This window comes from Mustela nivalis, assembly GCF_964662115.1.
Source record: "Mustela nivalis genome assembly, chromosome: 12".
In the NCBI taxonomy this organism is placed as follows: domain Eukaryota; kingdom Metazoa; phylum Chordata; class Mammalia; order Carnivora; family Mustelidae; genus Mustela; species Mustela nivalis.
Genome location: NC_139031.1, coordinates 40,334,573 through 40,361,768, shown reverse-complemented (window position 1 = coordinate 40,361,768; position 27,196 = coordinate 40,334,573). Strand labels below are relative to the sequence as shown.

The 27,196-nt window shown below is 47.2% G+C and overlaps 2 long non-coding RNA genes across 2 annotated transcripts; one reads left to right on the top strand and one right to left on the bottom strand.

The window, feature by feature from the left end:
- Positions 1-3,185: 3,185 nt before the first annotated feature.
- LOC309844687 lies at positions 3,186-19,869 on the top strand. Its single transcript, XR_014300822.1, has 3 exons — positions 3,186-3,354; positions 11,215-11,342; positions 19,802-19,869. It is a non-coding gene; the product is annotated as an uncharacterized lncRNA (long non-coding RNA).
- On the bottom strand, positions 13,523-26,711 carry LOC309844686. Its single transcript, XR_014300821.1, has 5 exons — positions 26,436-26,711; positions 20,733-20,952; positions 19,809-19,944; positions 14,575-14,634; positions 13,523-13,714 (listed from the first exon to the last, which is right to left on the bottom strand). It is a non-coding gene; the product is annotated as an uncharacterized lncRNA (long non-coding RNA).
- Between the last annotated feature and the right edge of the window lie 485 nt (positions 26,712-27,196).

The following is a 27,196-nucleotide window of genomic DNA, read 5'->3' as shown; positions in this document are numbered from 1 at the left end:
GTAGAGGCAGAAAAATGGATTGATTTTTAGATTCAGAATAACCAACATCACAGAGACCTGCTGTGTTCAGGGCATTCAGAGGTGAGAGAGCAACAGAAGACATTGGACAGAAAGGGTGGCTTTTGATTCTGGGTTTTGGTTTTTTTTTTTAAGATTTTCATCTATTCATTTGACAGACAAAGATCACAAGTAGGCAGAGAAGCAGGCAGAGAGAGAGAGAGAGGAGGAAGCAGGCTCCCTGCTGAGCAGAGAGCCTGACGTGGGGCCCGATCCCAGGACCCTGAGATCATGACCTGAGCCGAAGGCAGAGGTTTAACCCACTGAGCCACCCAGGTGCCCCTTGATTCTGGGTTTTAAAGTGTGAACAAGAGCCCTTTGAGCAGCACATACAAAGCCACAGAGGTGAAAAGAGCTGCATCTGTGCTGTGGGTTAGGGCGAAGTTGCTGAATGAATGAGGGTGTGAAGGAATGAAGTGAACCAGTTGTTCCAATGCTCAGTGATTCTTAGGGGAGAGAAGATCATCCCAAAGCCATTGTTCTAAGTAGATTTCCATCCGAAGGACACAACCCTCTCCCTCTGATCCTCTGGGCCCCCCCGGAGATTCTAGCCCACCCTTAGGGCTGGAGACTCTGAATGTGAACACCTGCTACTGTCAGGTGTGAGGGGCAGAAGGAAAGGTGGAGAATGAGCACTGTTGGCCTGTAAGAGCGTTCTTTTCCCTTCCATCTTGTCTAAGCCCAACTGACCTATAACTTGGCTATAGCATTACCCCAGGAAGATAGAGAAGTATCAGGAAGCTTCCGTTTCCCCACTTGAAACCAGGGGAATAAGAAGAGCTTGTGCTGCTCCCGAAATTACTTCAAGACTTGTAGGCAGCAGGGGTCCTTCGGGATAAAACATAAATGTAATCTCCCCTCTTCCAGACCAAATATCCTCAAGGTCAGGTCCACAATCCCATATAGTGTGAAGTGCAGTGGGTCATCGGGCAGAGGCAGGGCCTAGGGCGTGGGGGGCTCCAATCACCTGCACCTCCTGCCAGCCCTTGCATAAGTAAAGACCCCAAATATTTTTCTTTTTATTGATTAAGCTTGGTGAGGCCATTGGTTTAACGACAAAACTATAAATCAAGGAAAAGACGCTACATTTTCAAATAGAAGACACTGATTGAACAAAACAAAAAGTATGTCCTAGATCGTTTGCTCCCTCCAGCATCATTTCCTACGCCCTCTTTCAGTGTTAGGAGAGAGGCTCCTGTGAAATCTCACCCCGCAAATCTGAAGGGTCTTTTCATTTCATACTCCCTGCCCAGTGCCCTATAGAAATTGCTTCCTCCACAGTCTCCTGGGGACTCAAACATGGTCAAAACACATTAAAAAACAGATACCTCCTTCAATAGTGAAACAGAATAACCAGCTACAAGTCTTGGGGTGGCCTCTGCTGCCCTTGGTCTCTGTCTCCAGATGTGCTGAGGGGAGCCCCCGAGGCCAACAGAGACCTTCAGGTCCTAGGGTAGTTTACTGGGAGGCAGTGTGGCAAATGGAAAGCCTGATTAGGACGCTGTCAGATTAGTCCTTTGGTTCCAAGTGTCAAATATCTGTGGCTAAGAATTGGAAAGAATATTATTTTCTTTCTGAGAATTTGCAGATTGGCCAGCTTTGGGGGAGGAATTTCATGAAAGAGGTTGGTGGGGAGCATGTCTGTTTATGGAGTTACTGTGGTTTCCTCGCTCATGATCATTTAATACTCCCACCCACACGGTCTAGCATAATAGGCACAATTATTCCCATTTTATAGATGTTTTACAAACGTTATTGCTTACATGCAAAAGAATTACGAACTGTTAACCTCCAGTTTGCACCCAGGCTTCCTGCCTTGAAAAATTCTACTTTTCTTCCTTAATGCTTACCTAAAATACAAATTAAACCTTTTTTAAATTTTTTTTTTAAGATTTTTTATTTATTTATTTGTAAGAGAGAGAGAGAGAGTGAGAGTGAGCAGAGGCAGACAGAGTGGAAGGCAGAGTCAAGGGAGAAGCAGGCTCCCTGCGGAGCAAGGAGCCCGATGTGGGACTCGATCCCAGGACACTGGGATCATGACCTGAGCCGAAGGCAGCTGCTCAACCAACTGAGCCACCCAGGGGTCCCAAACCTTTTTTTTAAAACATGAAACATCTCCACATTCACCCGCTCCATTAGGAGTAGGAGCCTGGGTTTGCTGTCTGTCCCTCACTCATTTAATCCTTCTCAGGTAGAGGACAGGCCTGGAGAAAAACAAAAGAGGACCCCAATCTCTAACCTGCAATTATTGGGACAGATAGGTTTTGAAATCAGAAATTAAAATTTGGGTTTTATAAAGGAATTATAGTGATGTCCTGTATTATGTAATACCTGATAGCATCTGGAGAAAGCCCCCCAAAATGAATGGTGCTAGTATTTCTGCAGTGAAATATTCATACCGAGGGAGACAGATATAGATTATAAAGAGTCACTTATAAATTTATGTTGGGTTTTTGCTACCAAGTTAAAATTGCCAAACTTTGGGTTTTCTGAGCCTTTGGGATTTGGGAATCACTATAAGGGATGGTGGGCTTGTAGATTATATTTAAGGGCTCTTCTGCTCATAAGAATCCCCTCCAGATTAACCTGGCAGTGAAGAGACGGAGTGGTACCTTGGTCTGGACTCCTTTCAGCTGTGGCAGAGGAGGCAGCCCCACTGCCTGGGCATTTCCAAGACACAAGGGAAGAGGAGCCAGATGCGCTGGGCTCTCTCGCTGACTGCCAGGTGTGTTCCTTAGGGAAAGTACTGCACCTGCCTGGTCTACTAAGTGGGGGAGGGGACATAGGGGAAGCCTTAGTTGCTGCCATGGTCCCGTGTGGCTCTGAGACCCACTGTGAGCCTATACAGACCTTCAGACCGGGGCTGAGCCTCCAAGCCCTCTGTGCCCTGGACAGGCATTACCCACCACCACCTCCCAACCCCCGACTCATCACTGAGGGTATGGGGTGAGGGGCTTGACTGCCTGGGTCAGAGTTTGACCCCCTAGGTACCAGATCAGCTGGGACCTGATGACTTATCAAAGTGTCTGTTTCTTTCCAGATAATGAACATCATAATCATGGCACCCACCTCATAGAGTGAGTGAGGGGCTCAGTGGAGCTAATGCATGTTTGGCTCAGTGCCTGCAACATACAGGATGCATGTTACATAACAAATGGCTTATACAACTCTTACTCCAGAGATCAGGCCAGCGTCAGTGTCCTGGGGCTGCCATCACAAGGTACGCCAACCTGTGTGGCTTAAAACAACAGAAACTGATTCTCTCACGGTACTGGAAGCTACAAGTCTGAAATCAAGGTGAGCACGGTTGATTCCCCTTGGACGCTCTGAGGGAGAATGTTTGCCATGCCTTTCTTTACCTTCCGGTAGCTGCTGGCAATGCTTGGCATTCCCTGGTTTGTAGCCATGTCACTCCCATCGCTGACACATCTTCTTGTGGCCTGCTTCTTGTGTCTTTGTGTGTCAGCTCTCCCTTTCCCTTCTCTTGGAAGGATACCTGTCATTGGATTGAGGGCTCACTCTAAATCCAGAATGATCTTATTTCAAGATCCTTAATTACCCCTGCCAAGCCCCTATTGCCATAGAAGGTCACATTCACAGGTACCAGGGGTTGGCACTTGGACATCAGTTTGACCCCCTCCAGGGCAAGGTACAAAGTTTGCAGGGTTGGACAAGTGGTCGGCCACAACCCCCGCCCACACGTGATGATGGATTGTTAGCCAACCCTCGTGGGGTCCCTTGACTATGAACCCTTGTGTACAGGAACCATTGTGATGTAGGATAAAGGGTAGGGGTTTTGGAGTCTGGTGGATCCGGCTGCAAGACCTCGTCACTGGGCCAGTTTACTTCATCAGAGTAAGGCTCAGTTTCATTGTCTCTGAAATGGACACGATAAGCCCTATCTCAGACTGTTCCAGACAATAGATTTGCAGTATCTAGCCCGTAAAGCACTCTGTAGACGGGAGCCCCCTTCTCTGCCTCCGCTGGCCTTTTAACTGATGACATGAAAGCTGTCAGTGCCTAGAATCTTCTTTGAAATCTGGAACTGCAATAAGGCCCACACATCCTTAAAGCTCTCCAGTGCCAGTCATGGCAACGCCAAGGAGCCTTTGAGGCCCAGCTTTGTGTTTCCAGCAGAGTGTCTGATTACTGGGAGCCCACCTGTTAATTACCAAGTGCTGGGGAGTCTCCCTTCAGAAATACTGTTAACAACGCAGTGCACACCCCCTAGCTTTTCCAGTACCCAGAGAGGACTTCAGACCCCAAAGACCATGAGAAGATCACCGTAAAACCACGCGAAACAAAACAGTGTCTGGGCAGATTCCTCAAAACCCTGTGCTGTCACAGACACAGGTCACAGGGTGAAGGTCATGCCCACCTGGCAAGGCATACGGCCCGAACACTTTGTCTTATCCTTTTTTTTTTTAGAAATTAGTTTGTTTATTTGACAGAGAGACTGTGAGAGAGGGAACACAAGCAGGGGGAGTGGCAGGCAGAGGGAGAAGCAGGCTCCCCACTGAGCAGGGAGCCCAACTCGGGGCTCGATCCCAGGACACTGGGATCGTGATCTGAGCCGAAGGCAGATGCTTAACGACTGAGCCACCCAGGTGCCCCTGTCTTGTCCTTCTGAGACAAGCATCCCACAAGGCAGTCAAGCTTCGGTACAGGCAGGTTGGGAAGCCTGTGCCATGTCTCACACATGACGGGTCTTCTCCATCACACACAGCACTCCTGGCACCACTTCAGCTCCTTGGAACATACTGAGCCTTTCCTTTCCCAGCTGACCGTTATGGCACAGGCGAGGTTTCCATTTCTGCAGAAAGTGCTGGAAAATCTACTCTGCACACAAGGTACTGCATTTTAACTCTTGATGATTTAATTCTTCCCTAATAGTAGATGCCAAGCAGAATGTTTTTGTATATCACAGTTTGCTTTAATTCCTGTCCTGAGATCTTGCACAGTACAGAGGGATGCCGCTTTTTCCCATCTGGGGTGAGGCATGGGGAGGCCGGCTGTCTCTCCATGGGCCCCCAGCACATGGGGAACCCTCTTTTCACTCCACTGTGGAAGGGAGTTTGGCTGGTAGGCATTCTCCTGGGCTCTTAAACCCACGTCCCTTATTCTGGAGCCTACTTTTTTGGAGATTCTCCCCAAATTAAACAGTTTTTTTCCCCCCAACAGCAAAGGGCACCCGGGACAGCCCAAGCGTCATTTCCCTCCACCCACTCACCCTGGCTCTGAGCTCTTCGTGAAGTCAGGAGGTTCCTGCCACCCTTCCTGCCCTTGCCAGTGGCTGGCGCTGAGCAAGCAGGGAATGAATAACCACACAAGAATCCCAGGCTTGGCTACGTAATGTTCTGAGGCACTAAGCAAAATGCCTCCAACATAGCCTTTCAGTTAAAGTTTATCCCATTTACAGATAAGGAGCATGAGCCAGCCGAGGGCTCCAAGGTGGTAGGTGTCTAATGGGGTCGCTGAGAGAGAAAGGGGCACCGGAAACTGAAGACTAATGTTGCTCATAGACTTGCAGGGCTGAGAAGGGGTGTACCAGGAAGAAGGGAAAGGATGGGACAGACAAGTTGGCCAGGTTGCCAGGAGGTAGGGCCCCAGTGGTCAAGGCTGGCCAGGGGCTTCAGGAAGATGGATGAATGGGGCCAGGGCACAGCTAACCCCCTCCCCCACAATCATGGCTCACCAGGCACACACCCTCCTCCTGTCGACTCAAACGAGTCTTGCTCCCGGGGTGTCACCTGATTCTTGATTGGAAATGCTCATCTTTTCAGTGGTGAGGCAGGACTGGGGCTTCCTGGGAAACCTGGCCATCCATTATTCTGCAAAATTACCATGTCTGTCTCCTAATTTCCAGGGATTTCCTTTCCTTCCCCTGGCTCCCGCTCTGTCCATACAACAGAAGGAGTGTGTGGATGGACCCCACCCCAGAGCATGCTCTGCTCGTTCCACTGTTTTTCTAGATGCAGGTGTCTGCTGTTGAAACCAGCCGAAGTGGCCATTCATGGAACTGACCGCTTGGCCAGTGGGATTCCAAGATAAAAAAAAAAACATAGTCCCTGCTCTCAAGGCAGGAAAGACAGGCAAAAGGGCGCTAAAGGGAAGGAGCCAGGTCCCTCCCATTTTCTAGGGAATTTGGGGCAGTTTAATAACTACAGAAAATTTTAGGGAGGGAACATCAATAAGTGCTAATGACTATTAATAATATTAATCATGATTGAGTCATGGGGATATCAGAATGAGGTGGTGGTATTTCCCCTGTGGCAATAGAAATGCCTTTAATGGAAATACATTTAGTTCATACTCAAAGCCTCGGGGTTTAAATCCTAACTCAGGAAAAGAAATGCAGAGCAATATCCACCCGGGCACACTAATGGACAAAAATACCAACAATACCGCAACCAAGAGTGAAAGGCAGGACCCGAGGTCACCTGAGGGTTAAGACTGAGTTCTTAATAATATGGAATTTGCCAATGATCGCGAAAACTCGGAGAAAATATACCCATCCTTTGACATAAATTCATTTCTAGAATTCTTGGTTGGACCAAACTCCCCAGAACAGAAAAATCCTCAGTTCCGTGATAGTCAATGCTACTTCAGGATATATATATATATATATATTCCCCCCCCTCCCAAAATAAGGACAGTCAAAAAAATTTTTTTCCCAAAATGAGTAGCCATGGGGTTTTCTTTATCCAGTGATGAGTGATGTCCCAGCCATCTGCAGGGAGTGGCCGGCCTGTCACCGTGTGGGCTTCCTCATGTGCTTACCTCCTGCCAGCTGACATTACCTGTTTGGTTCACACCTGCCACAGGAGTGATGAGGCAGCAGGAGGAGGCTGTGCCCAGGATGCGGCTGGACAGGCCAATGGGTGGGTTGGGGAGGCAGTGATCCCTGCCGATGTGAGGTCGGCGCTCAGACGGAGGAGTCAGAATTGCAGAAATGGACGCTGTGGATAGTCGCATGGCTCCAGGTCTGAAGTCTGTGATCCGTCCACAGAGCACTGAGTTGGTAGCAGATGGATGGATGTTGTCCTCCTAGATCTGCCAGAGACAGCGCCATGGGCCATTCCTAAGGAACTTAAAGTCAAGTTGGAGAGAAAGCCCATGTGAGGGAGAAGACCACTCTAGCCACCAGGTCCCCTTCCCCTTCACGAGAGCACTATGACAGACCTCGACCTGGTCTTGCTAACTCCCCATCCACTATCTCCATCTCAGTCCACGCTTGTAGCAGACACCAGAGAGACCTCCCTAACCGGCACTTTTCAGAATTCAACGTGCATGTGACTGTCCTGGGGATCAGGTTGAAGGGTGGATTTCCTGAGACTCTGCATGTCTCCCAAATGCCAGGTGAGGCCAAGCCTGCTGGTCAGCGCAAAAGCAAGGACTGAAAGCCCAGTGAAGAGTTAAAAGCATGTGCTCTAGAGTACCAGCGCTGTGACCTTGGGAACGTCCCTCGGTCTCGCCGTGCCGTTTCCATCTGTGTACAGAGTTTTTGTGGTGGTGATTACGTGGCCACAGAAATGCCCAGGCCACTGCCTGCTTGGGGCGCATGCTCAGGAGTCTGTGTGCACTGCACTCGCCTCTCTGGGCTGTGGCAAGTCCGCCGCACACTCACAGCCGATGTAATAGGATCACCCTCGTGCCCTGCCCTCCTCCACCCCGTGGCTTTTCCCTCCTTCGTGAATGCCTTTTTCTCCCCATCCACCTGGCAACGTCTTCATTCTTCCAGGCTCCCAGGCCTCAGAGCTCACCCCCCGGGGGTCTGTTTAAATGTCTCAGTAGCACCTCGCCCGTGAGCTCCAGGGACCAGAAAGTGGTCACCCTTCGGCATCCCAGCTTGTACATCATCCGGCACATGCTGGGTTTCACCGGAGGACCACGACAGATAGGTCCTTCTGTAACTGCTGTGCCTGGAGGTTCTGGGCCCCGCTCTGGATCTACGGAAGCAGCATTTCAGTGCGTGAATCTCAGGGGGGGGGGGGGGGATATATACACGATCAGCAAGAACTTTCTCTTATTTAGTTATTTGTTTGCCTAATTATATGAGTATGGACTGGTGGTTTCTTTTTTATTCAACGGCTGATAAGGCATCATCATCACTATTTGCAATGTCCACATTGTCGCAGATTTATAGCCTTCGATCTGGTAACCGTGTCGTTTGGACATGTTCTCACTACTGTTTGAGTAATTCCTTGCTTTCTTGTGCAACAAGCCATTCCAAAGTCATTTCGTGGTGTATTTCTTGCCAAGTACGGCAGGTGATTCTGATGCACACCTGAGTTTGGAAGCCATCGTGCCTATCAGTAGCCTCAAATCACCATTGGTGTTAGTTCTGTTCCAAATGGCAGGGGGCGATTCTCAGTCAGGAGCCAGTAAATGGAGCTCAGGGTCCCTAAGGCTTCCAGGAAGTATCCCTGAGGACAGCGAGCTCACCACACAGGCACAGAGGACTCAGGAGAGCTGCCTGGCAAAGGATCCCAGGTACTGCCCGCCCAGCCGGTTATAGGTGGCGAAGGCCCAGAAGCATCTGAGGCAACAATTGAGGGAAACGGAAAGGAGGTGACACAGAGAAGGACTTGCTGAGTGGAATGTGTTTCCCAACAGGTAGAGAGAAGTCATCTTTACTCTACCGGTCTGCATGGGCCAGTCACGGTCATGAGGTCTGGGCCCCAGGGAGTCCCCAGGGGTGGAGGAAACTGGCAGCTCCCATCGAGGAACACGGTGTGGTTCTCCTCTGAAGGCAGCCGGGGGCTCGCCAACGCCTTGCACGAAACAGCATTTTCTTTTCCTGAGGAACACAGAGCACTTTCACAGATGGCTCATTTGTTTTCAACTATTTTTCAATGCAAAAATATTTGTACAACCTAAACAGAGATGAAAAAAGTGTTTTTAAAAGACATACTAGCCTGTACTACCTTCACAACTTTTCTGTAAATCTTAAATTATTACAAAATAAGTTCTTTTCTTTTATTTTTTAAAAAAGATTTTATTTATTTATTTGACAGAGAGAGGAATCACAAGGAGGCAGAGCAGCAGCAGAGAGAGAGGTGGAAGCAGGCTCCCCACTGAGCAGAGAGCCTGATGTGGGGCTCAATCCCAGGACCCTGGAATCATGACCTAAGCCGAAGGCTTGAACCCACTGAGCCACCCAGGTGCCCCCAAAATAAGTTATTTTAAAGACTCACCATTTTCATCACTGTGGTAGAGAAAATAAAGCCCTCAGCCCCCATGTTTGTTCATCCTAATTCCCTGGAAAGGGTTATGCAGAGGCACAGTGTGGAAATGGAGGGGTATGCATATGTGTGTGTGTATGTGTGTGTGTGTGTACAGAGAGAGAGAGACTGAGACTTGAAGACAGCACCCTGCTGGCTTTGAAGGTGGAAGCAAGGGCCAGAAGCCCATCTCTAGAAACTGGAAAACGTAAGGAAACATATCCTCCCCTCGAGCCTTCAGAAGGCATGCAGTCCCGCTGTTCCCTTCATTTTAGGAACCATCTCAGATGTCTGGCGTCCAAAACTAAGATAAATTGGTGTTGGTTTAAGCCTCTGCACTTGGGGTAATTTGTTACAGCTGCAATAGGAAACGAATACAAACATTAATTTAAAAATCCTTTTGCAAAATTTTCCACATTGTTCTTCTGTCGACCGGTTTGCTTTTCAGTCATACCCTGTTCATGGGTCCACGTCACATTCATGGACTGTTCGCGTGAAAATGCAGCTGTAACCAGAAACACCCTATTTCTTTCCCCACCGTGGGAGCCCTTACCACCCATCTTTCTGTGGTTGCTGCTGCTGTCCTTCTGCACTGATAAATCTCGTTAACCTGAGGTTACCTCTTTAATAGGAGCCTCCTGCTCTGACATTACTGACCTTTAAGTGAGCATCTATTACTATCCTTTTCTTGAATGCAAATACAAATAGGCTTTCACCTGTGCAGATGCCATAAACATTCCCAGATGCAGACGGTCAGCTGTCGGCAGGATGTTCCTCTACCGATGGAGCACAGATCCCCTCCCCCACAGCCAGCCCCCCTTCTCTGCTCTAGGCAGATGGTCCCAGCTGACCTGGATGGTTTCCAGCTGACCTGGAAAATAAGCCATCTGTAGTTCAGAATCCCCTTCTTCCTTTCGCTCACAGCCATGCAGGAGCCATGGTGATAGTGGTTTGTCTGGGTGCCTGGTGGCATCCAGCTCCAGAATAGTACCCAGGTGAAGCCAACAGGTGGACCCTCAGTGCTCATGCCATTTGCGTTCTCGTGTCACCCATAGAGGACCCAAATTCCCATTTACTCATCACCAGCCTGGAGACTTGGCTGCCCAGGGAAGGAATGGGCTTTCCAATCAGGCAAATCTGTATATGGATAGTCATTAGGTTACAGTCCTGTGGTCGATCATATGCTACAGAATAAAATATTGAATCATTAACTTCAGTAAGAAGGCACCAAGGACAAATAAATATAGAGTGTATCTTCCGTATTCACTTCCAAGCTCATCACACTAATGGCTGGTGAAACCATAGCCTGATGGAGCTGTGGGAAATGTTTCAGGCCCTTCCGGTTGACAGTGTCTTCTTTCATTCTCTATCGATCTTCTGTACCCACACACTTCCTTGTCGCCCTCCAGTCTGCCCTGGATGGCTCACCCCTTCTGCGAGGGCTTCAACTAGAATAGGAAAGGGGTCTCTTTCTCTCTGGCTACAACTGCTCAGAGTTCATGTTTCTAGGCCCTCTGTTCAGGAGCCCGGCTCTCCTGGTCACTATCTGCTACTGCATGGGCCTGTGCAGATGTAGATGCTGAGATGCGGGCTGTCCAAAACCTTAGACGGCCCTCGCTCTCTGATGCTTGCCTAACCTGACCACCCATCTGTCTGAATCATGCTATGTCCTGGGGAGGAATTTTCTTGTGTTTAGACTGGTGCTGGTAAAAACTTCTCACCTGAGAACAACTTGGAAAAGGCCCTTTGGAGAGGAAATAATTGATTTTGTGGTACTTCTTTGTATTTTGACCTCAAGTCTACCCTGGTTGCAGCAATAAGCCACATCTCTGTGAAATTGTTCCATGCCTGGGCTGAAATGGACCATACAAAGAAACTATAAGGTCTCAATTAAATGAACCATGCTGATCTGCTTATTTTTGCCCTTGTATAGGAAATCTACCTAGGGTTGAATATCAATCCAAAAGCTCTTCGTTATCAAGAAAAGGCATTTAAAAGGCAGTACTTAAGGAGGGGAAAACAAGGTTTTCCAAAATAGAAATCTGATTTTCAAGCAGGTAAGTTCGACTTGGGTGAGACTTTCTTCCCGGTTTGATTTATTCTAAAGGAATCAGTATGTCTTGGGGTGGAGACGGATGGTGGGGGGGGGGGGACGGATTAGAGGGAATGTGGCTCGTCTGGCTTGTGGTTGCTGAGCCCCCAGCTAGATCAGATGGCTTGGGCTCACCATCATGACGTGTTGGCCATGAGCTCTCTCAGGGCAAGCTCACAGGGGAGCAACTCCTGCATTTACGGGAAGACTAATGTTTATGGCCAGCTTTTCAGGGAACACAGAATTCCTGGGCCTTGTTCCATCTAGCCATTGCCCCTACTTGATGTCAGACACAGTTAACAGTTCTGAGGGGGGGATCCCTTGGGTTCATCAGAGGCAAACAGAAATTTCTTGATTTCTGTTTATCCCTATCCATTCCCCTTCCTCCATGAGAAAGGAGCTTTGTCTGGTCTGGCTGGCTGGACCTGGCCCAGCCCTGACCCGCCACAGTTCAGCCAGCTTCCCTGCGGTGGTGCTGAGGGTAGTGAGAAGGACCAGGTGTGGTATGATGGGATTGGACTTCAGTGTTTGAAAATACAAATGGGGTGGGGCCCCCAGAGCAGGCTGTAGGTTTTTGTCACGGTTCTAGCTTTGGTTTTGAGTGATGGTTTTTCAGTCCTTGTTACGTTACAAAGTAAAACAAAAAGCCCAAGGAAGCAACAGGAGGTCAGATGTGGACCAATGACAATAGCATGTCATGAACAAAGAATGGTGATTCACCCATAATCTGATTCTGTGTACCTGAGGGTGAGAAGACAGAAGACAGGAATAAATGACAGAAGAACCATGTGTCAAGTGGCCACAACAGGGCCTTTGCTAAGTTAGGGAAGGTATGGGGACTCTGGCTGGAACACTTCCTCCCCCTTTGACTGCATCATGACATCCAGAGGGGAAGGGACAGGAGTTTGGGCAAGGAGGGGCAAGGGGGGGTGCTGGCAAAGGCTGGTGGAATGCTACAAGGTCACCTGCATGAGTCCAGAGTTTCCTTTCCTGATACCTCTAGAAAAGGATGGGTCAGTCTCTGCCTGGGAGAAGCTGGACTCGGGCCCTTTGCCCAAGTTCGGGCCTGTCAGTGGGGGAAGGGTGCCTGTGGGACTTGTTCCAGCCTCCCGGACACCCCCCACCCCCTGGGTCACAAGGCTTCCTTTGGTTCCCGGAGCCCTCCAGAGCCAGCTTGACACTCATCTCACATTCTCACAACACCAACCAGGAGTCAGGTTCATGGTGCCCAAACTGTATATAGTTTGGGGAGCCATTTTAGAAAATGAACACCGACTTGCCAACACACAAATTAGGTACAAAAACATGTTTATTTAGAAGTGCGTGTTACCTACCTGTTCAATTTCAGTAGGTTCACAGTGAATTTGCTCTGGGAGGAGCAATCATCACTCTCGTTTTAAAGGTCACAAATTGGAGAGTCAAGTTGGTGAAGTGACTTGCCCAAGTCAGACACTGGGACTCAAGGGAAGTGGCGTTCAGTTCAGTGTGGCCCAAATTAGTAGTAACATCCCATGACCTATAATGGTGGTGGTGACAGGAGTGCTACTGTTCTAGAAAGACTGGTTATTGGATTTGCATCACAAAATGATTTCTGTCATCAGCCAGTTAGGTGGTGTCTATCAGGGGCGTGTTTGGTGCTGGGAGCAGTGCCGGGCGCTGGGAAGACGGCAGTCATGGTGACAAACATGGGCTCTAGGAGAGGGTTAGATGACTAATGACTGATGTGGCCACCTTCGAACACCAGGGGAGGGTCTCGAGATCACAGAGCCAAGCAGATGGATTGTGTTCTACCAGCTGGTCCCAGAGGCCTTTGGGAAAGAGCCACATGTCTTTAGGAAAATAACTGGATGAGTCTTTAGATATGGAAAGTGAGAGCCTGGGTCTGAATTAGGAGAAGGCCTCAGAGAGGTGGTGGGAGGCCTTCAGGGTCGGAGCAGCGCTCTAGGGGGACCAGATGGGATGGGGTGGGAAAGGGGCGAGGAGGATGGGCAGAAACGTCTGAAGCACAAAAACCCCCAACAAACCAGGCTGTCTGTAGGCTATTTTGTGCTGCCTTGTTTTTATGATGTAAATCTCCTCCATATCCAAGGCATCAGTACCCTTGGACCATACACATGACCTTGAGGGAAGGTGGGGAGGGGGGGTTACATGGAGCCTGGAGCTATTACATTCCACATCTGGGTTAGATTTAAAAACTGAAGAGAGTGTAATGAAGTGGAAGCAAGAAACTTGATGCCCGGGACTTTGCTGGAAGCCCCCCCCCCCCCATTGGTAGAAGGCAGGTTGGGGATTTGGGATCATCTCCACTAGATCTTGGAGGCAGACAGGTCCCATGGGACATCTGTGTTGTAAAAAGAAAGCACCGCTATCAAGGTCCATGGGCACCAAGTCCCCACAACTATGCCATACACATTATCTCATTTAATCTCCGCCTCCTCCACCCCCCAAGTCATAAGAAGAGGATGCTTATTTCCCTGCTGCCCCTGTAGAGAACTTCAGGCTCTGACAAGAGCAGTAACTACTAAGAACGGATGCATCTGGTGTCACTCTCCTCCCTAATTCCACATCTCCATCAGCCTGGCTGTGATATTCCTTCTGCTCTGGTTCACTTCTAGATCCATGTGCCTGAGGTTTTCAGGGCAGACTAACAACACAGAGACTGTGGACAAGTTCAAAGCTATGGGGTCCCCACAGTGCAGTTGTCTGGCGCATTCCCTTCCACACTCCCCTCTTCCTTCTCTCTTGCCATGGTCCCTGTTGGGCTTCTCAGTGAAGGCAGTGGAATATTACTGACCCAGTCACTGGTTCCCACCTCTGAAGTGGGGACATCACTCCTTCTCATTGACCAGACTCTCCCCGAACTCTTGCCAAATGTGTGGAAGCTGCTTTGAAGTGTGACCTCGTACATGAAGTTAAAATGCTAGAAGAAAATACCTATTATCTTTTTTCCCTGCCTCTTCACAGAAATCGAGCAAAAAACATTTTAATGGAATTGTTTAAAGAAGGTGAGGTCTCTGAAACTTGACCGTAGGTAAAGTACTGGGTCATGCCAGCTCATTTTGACATGTTGGCCATCTGACGGCCACCAGGAAACAGCTGCTGTTTTTTTCCCATGGTAAAGTGTTAAATAGCTGTCAAGTCAGATCTTAGGTGACAGCAAGCATCCAATTATCACTAAAAATGGAGTCTGATCCCAGAGACCTGCTAGTCCTTGGAGAGTCAAGGGGAAGTCCATGTGCTGGTTTAGCTGAGCCCACGCATCTAGGAGAAGCAAATAAAAATGGTTATTTGCTGAGTGCCTGTTGTGGGCCAGCCCCTGGGGAAAGCATGCGCCATCTATCTTGTCCTAATGACACAATAAAGGGGGTGCTGTAGTTACCCCCGTTTTACGGAAGAGGGAATTGATGCCCATGGTCACCCACTGCAAGACTCCCAGCCTCAGGAGCACCCTATCAGGGCAGACCATGCGTCAGCCTACCCTGAGGTGGCCAGAGAGCCCAATCCAGCAGGAAGAATGTAGCTAACAGAGGCCGTGTGAAGGCAATCCTGGCGATTAGTTTTGGGCATGGTGTCTGATGTTTAAAGAAGGTTTCTTTATGTTTATAGAATTAGATTAAAAAATATGTATGGGGGGACGTGCCTGGTTGGTTCCGTCAGTTACGCATCTGACTCCAATTTTGACCCCGGTCATGATCTCAGGGTTATGAGATCCAGCTCTATGCAAGCAGGGGGGTCTGCTTGAGATTCTCTCCTGCTGTCCCCCCACCACCACACATGCATGCATGCTCTCTCTCTAAAATAAGTAAATAAATCTTTGAGAAAAAAAAATATATATACACACACACAGATACATATGGGTTCTTGCTCTAAGCAAGATGGAATAAGCGCACTCTGGTGCCTAGGTGGCTCAGTTGGTTAAGCACCTGCCTTTGGCTCATGTCATGATGCCAAAGTTCTGGGATCCAGCTCCACATTGAACTCCGCCTGCTGTGCAGGGAGCCTGTTTTTCCTTCTCCCTCTGCCTGCTACTCCCCTCGTTTGTGCTCTCTCTCTTTCCCTCTGTCAAATAAATAATAAAATCTTTAAAAAAAAAAAAAAAAGGAATACGCACACTCCACCATGCCTTTCCTATTGAATGCAACACTGAATCTTGGACAGACTGCCTGGAGCAACTATCTGAGGACAAATGAAAGGGAATAGGAGCAAGTGGATTGGGGAAAGAGATCAGAATTTCAAGTGCCACCAAACCTGGATTGAGTGTCCCATTTTCTCTCCTCTGGAACCATCTGACCTCTCAACTCCTAGGCAGCCTGAAATGCATACCAGATGAAAACAGAATGCGCTGTTAAAGTAGCCCTCACTCTCTGGGCCAAGCGGTGGGGGAAAGGGTCTCGGGGCGGGAGGGTGGGGGAGGGATCAGAGAAAGTGAGGAAAGTCCCTGGTTGGTTCCTTCCATTCCCCCACCTGGACCCCCAGCTAATCCCATAGCAGCAGTAGCCATGGTGACAATAGCCAAGAAGGTGCTTAAAGCTCTGAGAGAGGAAAGTATTCCTTCTGACCCCAGAAGCTATGTTCCCCAAATCCCATTGCTCTTCTTTTCTCTCTCGTTCCACTGCTTGGCCCCATACTCCTACATGCTCTAGAAAGTGCCAGGTATATCAGGGAAACTAATGCCCTAGCTCTCTGACCAGAGGGCCACAGGGAGTGAGAGCATCAGTATGAACTCAGAAAGGATAGCACTTAAGAGAGACGCATATGAACTCCTGGGCTTATGTCTTAAGCTCTATGTGCTTTGAGAACTGGACTGTGGATTAGAACATCACCCAGGCTCCCCAACGGCCACGGGGTGACAAACAAAGAACAGATCCACACAGCTCTGCTGAGTCTTTGAAAACTGAACTGACATTGGAACCACAGTCCACAGAAGGCAGGTCAGGACTGGAGGTTGCAGCTTAGCCAGATCCAAATGCCTGCTAAAGCAAATTGAAACAAAATCCAGCATTCTCTTTAGGATTTAAACAAGACACAGATTCTCATAATGTGATACTCAAAATGACTAGGATATAATCTGAAGCTACACAGCATGTGAGGAACAAGAGAAGTATCAACTGATGAAGAAAGGAACAACCAAGAGGTACCCACTATAAGAGGATACAGGTGTTGAAATTAACTAAGGTTGCTAAAGAAACAATTGTAACTGTGCTCCAAGAAGTAAGGGCGAATTCTCTTGAAATGAATGGAAAGATAAGAAAAAATATATAGATAGATAGATATAGATATGCAAAGAAATAGAAGATAGAAGAACTAAAAGGAATTTGTTTGGAACTGAATAGTACAATAACTGAAAAACTGAAATAAAACACTCAGTGAATGGGTCAAGAGCAAACTAGAGAAGAGTAGAGAAGAGTTGGTGACCTTGACAGATCCATAGGAATTATCCAATATGGAAACAAAGAGAAAAAAATTAGAAAAACAATGAACAGAGGCTTGAGGTTATGTAGAGCTATACCAAGAAATCTAACATTCATCTTGTCAGGGTCCCAGAGAGGGAAAGAGGTATGGTGCAAAAAAGAAGTATTTGAAGAAATAATGGGCAAAAGCTTCTCAGATTTGGTGAAAGACATAAACTTACAAACAGCTCAGTGAATCTCAAATAAGATAAGCCCAAAGGAATCCATGCCCCGAAGCAGCAAAAACAAACTGCTAAAAACTAAGACATAGAAAACCTTAAAATTGTCCAGAGAGAAATGGCTCTTTGTAAGAGGGAAACATCCATCTATATTATTGTGGATTTCAATGGAGGCCAGAAGGAAATCGAACAATAGTTCTAAAGTGCTGAAAGAGAAAAACTGTCCACCCAGAATTCTCTATCTGGTGAAAACGTCCTTCAGGGATAAAGGTGAAATAAAGACTCTCAATGAAGGAAAACAGAATGTAGCAACAACAGATCTGTTCAAAAATAAAGACTAAGGGGCGGTTGGATGGCTCAGTCCATTAAGCATTTGCCTTCGGATCAGGTCATGGTCTCAGGGTCCTGGGATGAAGCCCTGCATCGGGCTTTCTGCCTGCTTCCCCCTCTGCTTGCCCTGCTTGTGCTCTCTCTCTCTGTGTCAAATAAATAAATAAATAAATAAATAAATAAATAAATAATTTAAAATAAATACTGAGTGAATGCTTCCCCCCCTGAGATTTGGAACAAGGCAAGGATGTTCTGGGAAAGGAGAAAAAAATATAGCACTGGGGAATGAATCAGCGGTTGCCAGGGAGCAGGGGTGTCGAATGCGTGACTGCCAAGGGGGAGCACAGGGAGTTTTGGGTGTGGTGGAACTGTTCTATATTCTGGGGTGATTACATGACACTACATATACGGGAAAGCTTAGAATGGATACATCCAAAAAAAATTTTTTTCTAAGAAAGAAGAGCTAATGTCAGTGTGTGAGGTATGTGCATGTGTGTGGATGTATGTTTGCGTTCTGTGCCTTAAAACAGTACAAATGTATCAGGTATGGTCCTGGAGGTTATGGCCCCAACACAGGTCTCTCTGGACTACAGTTGAGATGCTGGCAGGGATGCATTCCTTGTTGGAGCTGCCAGGGTGGCCTCTGTTTCGTCTTTCCCCACTTGGGGAGGCCACTCCCATTGCTCCGCTGGCAGCACCGACTTCCACCTCACAAGCCACCAAGAGTGGTCCAGTCCTTCCCTTGCTCTTTTCTTCAACATCCTCTCCGTCTTCCTCTTCTATTTTTCTTTTTTATCAAAGTGAAATTCACATAACATAAAATTAACCTTTTTCATGTTCCTTTCAACGTAAGTGATGTAGTGGCATTTAGTACTTTCATAACGTTGGGTAACCACCACTTCTGCCTAGTGCCAGAACGTTTTCACCGCCCCATGGAGCCATCACTCCCCATTTCTCCCAATCTCAGTCCCTGGCAACCACCAGTCTACTTTCTGTCTTTACGGCTCCAACTGTTTGGGGAGTTTTGTGTACATGGAATCACCCATTTGGTGGTCTTTTGTGACTGGCTCCTCTCACTGAGTTGTTTGGAAGGTTCTTTCTCATTGTTGCATGGATGAGTATCTCATTCATTTGTATGACTGTGTAATATTCCACTGTACCACATCTTCTGGTATCCATTCATCCCGTGGATAGGTTTTAACCATAAAATTTTAAACTATGTACATAAATTGGTGTTTCACCCAAGACCAATCACATCAGAGCCTTGGAAAGGCTGGGACCTTGTGACATGACACTTTGGATTTCTGTGTGGTTGTGATGTATAGCCAAGATTAGGGAGCTCTGCTTTCAGATAATGTTTTGGTGATGAGCTGATGCATAATAAGCTAACCCCCAAATTAGCATCCTAGTGCAAGCATTATTTTATCACAATTGTACAGTCTGGGGTGTGTTAGATGTCTGGCTCTGCTGCTGGGTGGCCAGAGGTCACGCAGGTGACACAATGAGCCAGTGGGTTGACAAGAGACTAGGTTCAGCTCTGACACAAGACAGTTGGGCTCTTCTCTCTCTCTGTGTCTCACGGACTCTCCCTCTATATATGGCTAATCGGACTTCTTAGATGGTGGCCCAGGGTGGCCCAAAGCACAAAAGAAATGCCGCCAGGACTCTTGACAGCTTAGTCCCAGAACTGTCGCAGCATCTTTGCTGTGGTTAGAGTTAGTCACAGATCTAGTCCATGCTCAAGGGAGAGGACCAAACCGGGGCACAAATACCAGGGGCGGGGATGGTTGGGGGCACGACTCACTGGGGCCTCCAAGGGAACCCAGTGCCAGTGGAAATCTCCTGTGCAATGTGAAAGCATTTTTGAAAAATCAAGGAATTCTTCACACGTGAAAGCCAACAGACTTCCCATACAAGTGACTGGGACAAAGTGGAGCCCCTGATTATTCCCAGCATGGTAATAAGCAAGACATTAATATTTTGAAAATAAGAGTTATAATTCATTTCCAGTGACCCTGCATGAGTTCTGAGCTCTTCCCTCAACCAGGTGCACAGCCACATTCTGGAATTTTTTCAACAATGAATGGTGAATGATGTTTAAAATTGATGTCATTGACACACCTTGCTGTCTATTACCAGCTAATCGTAGCCCTCGGTGACAGCCCTGGAAATAGAATGTTTTTACTTTCAGTTTATTATTATTTTTTATTATTTTAAAAGGATTTTATTTATTTGAGAGAAAGAAAGAGAATGGGGGCAGGGAGGGAGCAGAAGGGGAGGGAGAGGGAGAAGCAGACTCCCTACTGACAGGGAGTCCGACACAGGGCTCCATCCCAGGACCCCAGGATCATGACCTGAGCTGAAGGCAGATGCTTCACTGACAGAGCCACCCAGGTGCCCCTATTTTTACTTTCAATTTGAAAATAAACAAACAAATGAGCTCTGAGCCTCTCTTTGTCGCTTTCACAGCACAGACGGCATGTGGGAAGAAGAGCAGGGACAACATCACAGACTTTCTCTCGGAAGGAACATGGTGGTTGGTTCACTGGGGCTTTTGTTCTGGCGATGGCGAAGGTGAGGGGTGCCTCCATCCTGACCAGCACTGCAGAAACCTGGAAAAAGAAGTGGGGTGGGACCAGGGAGAGACAAAAAGAGGGCAAGACGAGCTTCCTTTCATCTCCACAAACTCATCTAGAACTCTCCACCAAGTTCTGGAAAGCCATCACCTCCCAAGAAAACCCTGCCTCAGTAATCTGCTAGGTTCCTATGAATTAGGCTCCTCCTCCTGCTGTTAGAAGAGATGAACCTAAGAGGAAGCAATGTAATGCGTCCTGTTCATTTATTCACAAACTAGTGCTGGAGCATCTATAGTATCTCAAGTAGCTAGGTTCACAGATGTGAACAAGAGGGTTTAGTTCTTGGGACACCTGTGGGGGCTCAGTGAGTTAAGCATCTGCCTTTGGCTCAGGTCATGATCCTGGGATCCTGGGATCCAGCCCTGCATCGGGCTCCCTGCTAAGCGAGGAGCCTTTTTCTCCCTCTCCCTCCCTGCTCTTCCCCACCATCTGTGCTCTCTCTCTGTCACTCTCTCTTAAATAAATATATAAACAAACTAAAAAAAAAAAGCAGGGGTTAGTTCCCTACTCTTATGACCATAAAGTCTAACAGGATAGGAAGAAGAGCACAGAAAATAAACACGTAAATCAAATGGTGATAGGGCTGAACAGGAACTAAAATGGAGTAACAGCACAGGATTCTGGAACCCATCCACCCCTGCACTTGCTAGGCAGCTACTGTGGGTAAGGCCTTAACCACTTCATGTCTCAGCTACCTTATCTGTTATGTGGGGTTAACAGTGGGACCTACCTCCCGAGATTGTGAGAATTTTGCAAAATCTTACCTATTTCATGGGATTACTGTAGTGCTCAAACATTGTATGCAATAGTGTTAGGTACCTTCATTATCGGTAGTTTCAGAAGAACTCTATTTAGAATTGCTCCAAGCTTCCTCTCCCACCTCCACATCACTAGGTTCCTGCTGTTTTCCCATGTGTCAAGAAACTGGAGATGTCACGAATCTTAGACTCGTTTGCCTCTGCAGGCCCTCCTGAAAGGCCGTGTCTGCATTAAAGGAGTATAACTCTTTAAAAGCAAGTAAACACTGTGCTCCTACTGGGAGTGTAGAACGCTCTTGGGGTTAGAAAAACCTGAGTTTGAAGGCTGATTCTGCCTGTATCTGCTTTGTGATCACGGGCAAGTGGCTTAACCTCTCTGAGGCTCACTTCTTCCCAGTTTCTAAAATGTGACTCGTTACACCTGCTATTCAGAGCTGATTTGAGGTCAGGAAAGTACCTTTTATTAGAGTAGCTATTTTTGTTATTATTAGGTCATGTAATGCAGGAGCTAAGCAAAGGTTTATTCTGGACACTGAGTGTAAGCAAGCAACTTCACAAGCGGGATGCACACCCGCAAAGGGGAAAGAACTAATAGGAAGACAACCCCTCTCCATCCTGTTATTGGACAGGACAGTAGGGTCCCCAACCATGGGGTTACTGAGGGGTCAGAGCAGAAAGAACCCTCACCGATTAGTGGCCTGACACTTCATTTTTAGACAGGAAGGTGGACAGCCATGACTCCCCCTAGGCCATAGGGTCCCTGAAAGCTCAGTTGGGTCCCCTGAGTTTGGGGTTGTCACTGGGTTTCTGTAAACACATGTGAGTCCTCCCCAGTTACCAGGATGACTAAGGAAGGGACCAACAGCCCCTGCAGTGATGGATGGGCCTTGAGGTTGCCATGGTCCCTTCCCAGCAACAGGCTTCTTGTCTTGGTTCTTGTTTGAGCATCACTTGGTGGACATGACCATGTATTCCGGATAGGGAGTCCTTGGCCAGATGCCTGTGCGAGTTCACGTGAACACACAGAAGCATATGCTTACAGGCACAGATGCATCCATACATCTATTTTACATATAAATATAAAATATTTTCTTCTAGCCTAAGGCTTGTTTTTCATTTTCCTAAGAGTGCTCCTTGATAAGAGGTCTTTAATTTGATGGAAGACAATTTACTGGTTATTTCCTTTCTAATCAGTGCTTTTCTGTCCCGTCTTAAGAAACTTTATTCAGCTCTGTGTTCTCACAGAAGCTTTCTGGTTTGGCTTGAGGTGCTTGTGTGGGTGTGGTACGAAGTAGGGGTCAAGGTTCTTTGTTTCTACTGGGTATGTCCGGTTGCTCCAGTATGATGTGTTGCAAAGAGGATCCTCTCCCCACGTGGGTTCAGTGACTGCCCCTGAAGGTCCACCTCTGTGTGCCCTGTCCCCTTCCGCTCATGTGCCCACCTACCTATGCCGGTCCCACACTGTCCTGGTGACTGTACCTGTTTACCGTCAACCCGGGACTCAGGCAGCCTAAGCCCTCCAACTTCAAGTTTCTTTACCGGTGTCCTGGCAAATCTAGGTTCTTTGTATTTCCACTAAATTTTAGATTTAGCAAATCGATTTCTGCCAAAGGTCTGCCGGGATTTTTCCTTAATACTAGATTTGTTTTTTAGAGAAGTTTTAGGTTTACATAGAAATTAAGCAGAAAATACATACCGAGTTCCCATGTACCTCTTCCTCTCTCCACCCGCCCCTCCCACCCTGCCACAGCCCACCTCCCCACTTCCCCGATCGTGAACACAGTGCATGAGCGAGGTATGCCTGTTAAAATTGATGAATCCAAATTGATAGACTATAATTAAAGCCCATGGTTTACATGGGGTTCACTCTTTGTGTTCTTACGCTCCCGTAGGTCTTGACAAGTGCATAAGGTTGTGCACCCATCACTATAGTATCACACAGAACAGTTTTTATGGCCCTGAGTCTCCTTGGCTCTTCCTATTCATCCCTCCCCACCCCTCATCCCTGACCATCGCTGATCTTCTGTCTCTATAATTCTGCCTTTTCCAGAATGTCATGTAACAGGAACCAGGCTTTCAGACGGGTTTCTTTCATTAAGCAGTATGCATTTAAGGTTCCCCCAGGTTTTTAGGGGCTGATAGTTCATTTCTTTTTGTTGATGAATAAGTCTGCATTGTCTGGATATGTTACAGGTTGTTTATTCACCTACTGAAGGACATCTTGGTTGCTTTCAAATAGCAGCAATTAAGAAGAAAGCTGCAGTAAACATTAGTGTGCAGGTTTTTCTGTGGGTAGGTTTTGCCCTTATTTGGGTATCTCTATATTATGCCTCTCTTTGCTTCCTGTAATCCTTCTGTGGTAAGGAAAAAATTGTTTTAGGAAAAGCAAAGGCACCTGCCTTTAGCTCAGGCACTAAGCTAAAGGCACCAAGCAGCTGCCTTTAGCTCAGGTCATGATCCTGGGGTCCTGAGATAGAGCTCCACTAGGAAAAGCAAGAAATTCCCTTGTAAAGGAGGGAAGAGTCTTTGTTGAGCAGAATGCCTTGATGAGACTTTGTGGCTATGGATAGACAGCTTGGGGGCATGCCCCTCAAGATTAGAACTAGAGAAACCACATATTTTATTATATAAACCAGGACAAGTTAGAGGGAAAGAGGGCCACTATTCATTTCACTGACACCACAGACATAACCTGGTTTGTTCTCTGCAAACCTACACATATGCTTCCCTTTAGGAGAAATGAAGCCAAGAGGTAACAAAACCATTGTGCATTGAAACAAACAAACAAAACCGCAAGTGGACTAAATTGAAAATCACGTGACCGCCGTACTAAGTGTTGGTGAGGATGTGAAACAGTTGAAACTCTCCTATAAGGCCAGGGTGGGCAGAGGGCACGTAAGGTGGTATAACCACTTCAGAAATCAGTTTTGCATTTTCCTAAAGAGTTACGCATTCATGCTGTACAACCAATCATTCCACTCGTAGGTATTTACCGAAACAAAGGACAGTGTGAAACCCAAGACTTCTCTGTGAATGTTCCTGGGAGCTTATTTGTTGTAGCCCCAAACTAGTTTCTCATGCTTCAAGTATACCTCAATGAAGTTGGAAAACTTTGTAAATAATTAAAAATAAAAAGGAATACTCTTTTTAAAAAAATTTTATTTGATTTTATTTTTTTCAGTGTTCCAAGATTCATTGTTTATACACCACACTCAGTGCTCCAAGCAATACATGTTCCCCATAATACCCACCATCAGGATCACCCAACCGCACCCCCTTCCCCTCCAAAACCTTCAGTTTGTTTCTCAGGGTCCACAGTCTCTCATGATTCATCTCTCCCTCTGATTTCCCCGAACTCCCGTCTCCTCTCCGTCTCCCCATATCCTCCGTGTTATTCCTTATGCTCCACAAGTAAGTGAAACCATATGATAATTGGCTCTCTCTGCTTGACTTATTTCACTCAGCAGAATCTCTTCCAGTCCCATCCAAGTTGCTATAAAAGTTGGGTATTCATCCTTTCTGATGGAGGCATAATACTCCATAGTGTATTTGGACCACATCTTCCTTATCCATTCATCTGCTGAAGGGCTTCGTGGCTCTTTCCACAGTTTGGCAACTGTGGCCATTGCTGCTATGAACATTGGGGTACAGATGGCCCTTCTTTTCACTACATCTGTATCTTCGAGGTAAATACCCAGTAGTGCAATTGCAGGGTCAAAAGAGTTTCTTTTGCCTTTTTTTTTTTTAAAGTTGGGGGGGGGGTTGAAGTAGGTGTACCAGGGTGAGGCAGAGGGAGGTGAAGGGGAACAAAGGGACCCAGGAAGAAGTTGAGTCTGGAGGAAACAGAAGAGACCACCAGCGAACATTCCCAGTAAGGGAGGGATGGGGCCGAGGGAAAGGGGATGCCAGAGGCTTTAAGACTAATGATGACTGACAGTCTGTTTTATCTGCTGTGCTCTTCTCTGATGGAACCCCCACACTTTTATCCTGAACCTCTAATAAGAAAGGTAATGGCCTTGACTGAGTGCTGTTCAGGAGAAATCAGGTAGAGGAGCTGAGCCTCTCTGGGCAGCTATGGGATGGCGAGACAGGGGCAGCTGAAACATGCAAGATGAGGGAGAGATCTGGAATTCACTGGAACAAAAACCTCAGGGTGACCTGGTGACATGTCTGTCACAAATCCCCACTGAGATTGGGAACTTGGCTGGTATCCTGCTACACAAGGAATGGAAGGTTGAGCTGGTATCACATGACCACCCAAGGACAGGAAGCAAGGGTCTGGCTGACATCTGTGTGACAGGAGTCTGGCAGAGGGCAAGGGTCCCATCATTCCTGCTGAGGGCCACACCCTGTGGCCGCTGCTCCTTCCAACAGAGATATTGCCTGGGGCCTTGGTCAGAGGGACAGAGTGGTGGGGGTCGCTGTCCTGCTTCTTAGTGGGTGGTTTCAGAGGTAAACAGTGATTCAGGGGAAGGGAGAGGTGCTGGAAGGAAAGAAGGGAAAGCAGTTTTTGATGTTCAGCTTCAACATCCATGGCCCTGGAGATACTGTGATGGGTGTCATGATCTTTGCCAAAGGCCTTAAGAGGCCAGCATTCCCCATAGGGCTTCCTCCTCAGCAGAGATGGTCGAGAGGCTCTGCAGCGTGTGGGACTCAGTGCTAACAACACTAACTTACTACATCAAAAAGAAAAAAGAAATGAAAAAAAAAAAAGAGAGAGAGAGAGAGAAATGAGAAAACCAAAAAGAATATTGAAAAATGAGAAATAAATAAAGAATGAGAAGAATAAAGAAAAAAGTGAAAATGAGAAGAAAAAAGGGTGATAAGGAATAAAGCAAAAAAGCAACACTGGGAAAAGACTAAAAGTAGAGAAAGAAAAATGTTAAAACTAAAATAAGAAAAAAATGAGGAAAATAAAAATTTAAAAAGAAAAAAGACAAAAATGAAGGAAAAAAGGGGAAAAAGTAGAAGAAGACAGGGCAAAAATGACCAGCAACATACTGTGATATTGTATGATACTGTGATACTGTGACATAGGAAGAAATAGGTGTTCGGTCTTCACCAAACACCAGGCCCTGGTGCCCAGCTTCTAAAACCCTAGCTATTTCCTGGAGGAGCGGTGAGAGTGAAAGGAACGCCTTTTGTTATTCGTAATAAGCCCCTTCAAAACCGGACAGGAGGTTCTGTTACAAATGAGATGAGCGGTGGCTCCCCGCCCCCTCCCGAGCTTTAGAAGGGGGGGCAGGTTGCCAGAGAAACCGACCACCTGATTGGTTGGAACTCCTTTCAGCCACACTCCTTTGCCACCCCTCCTGGACCCCCAACTTCCAACGAGAGAAAAGGGGCTAGGGATTAATCACCTATGACTAAGGATTTAAGCACACATACCTCTAAGAGAACCTCCATAAAAATCCCTGAGTGAAGGGGTCAGAGCTTCTGAGTCGGTGAACGTGCCCAGGTGCCAAGGGGGGGTGGCACACCCCGGAACTCCGCAGGGACAGGAGCTCCTGAACTTGGGGTCCTCCATGCTGCCACGTGTAGCTCTTCATCTGCCAGTTTGCATCCTTTCTAACTGACCAGTCATACCAAGTAAAGGGTTTCCCAAGTAAAGTGATCCTTATAGCAAAGGATCAGCCCCGGTCCCCCCGGGGTGGGGTGTGGAAACCACCATATCGCACAGACAGAAGTGACGGTGAACTGGGGACTTACCTCTTACACGTGGCTTCTGAAGGAGAGTCAGTCTTAGGTGACCAATCTCTTTAATCTGTGGGGTCTGCGCTGATCCTGGGCAAGGTCAGAATTCAGTTAAATTACAGGACATTCAGCCAGTGTTCTCAGAATATTGGAGAATTGTTTGGTGTGAAAAACCCACGCATTTGGTGTCAGAAGGGTGGTGAGTGGAGAAATAGCTTTCTTTTATAGACAAAAATTGAAGAAGGAAAAAAAAGTTAACTTGGGTGACAGTCCCTCGAGTGAGCAAAGCCAGCTTCCTAAACTAGAAGGATCAAAAACCTAACTAAGCCCAGCCAGAGACTTTTAAAGACGCTTGGAATTAAGTAACAATGGCTCCTTATGAGTCATAGTAAGAAACGCACCTTTCACTTGCCAGGGAGGCTCCACAGGTTTCTCTCACTTTGGGGAACCCAGAAACCTCTCATCTTAAAAAAAAAAGTGGATAGAACCCAAAGAGCTTTTTTGTTCATGTAGATCATAGCAGTCAATATTTACCTTATTAGAAATGAAAGCCCGTGCGATGTGTCAGTGGCCTTTTAATTTCTGGTTGGAAAATCTATAATAATTTTTGGCTTTTAAAGAGTCTAGAGTGGGGCATTACGTGGCTCAGTGGGTTAAGCATCTGACTCTTGCTTTTGGCTCAGGTCATGATCTTAGGGTCCTGAGATCAAGTCCCACATTGTACTCCATGGTGGGCATGGAGCCTGCTTAAGATTCTCTCTCTCAGCCCCTCTTCC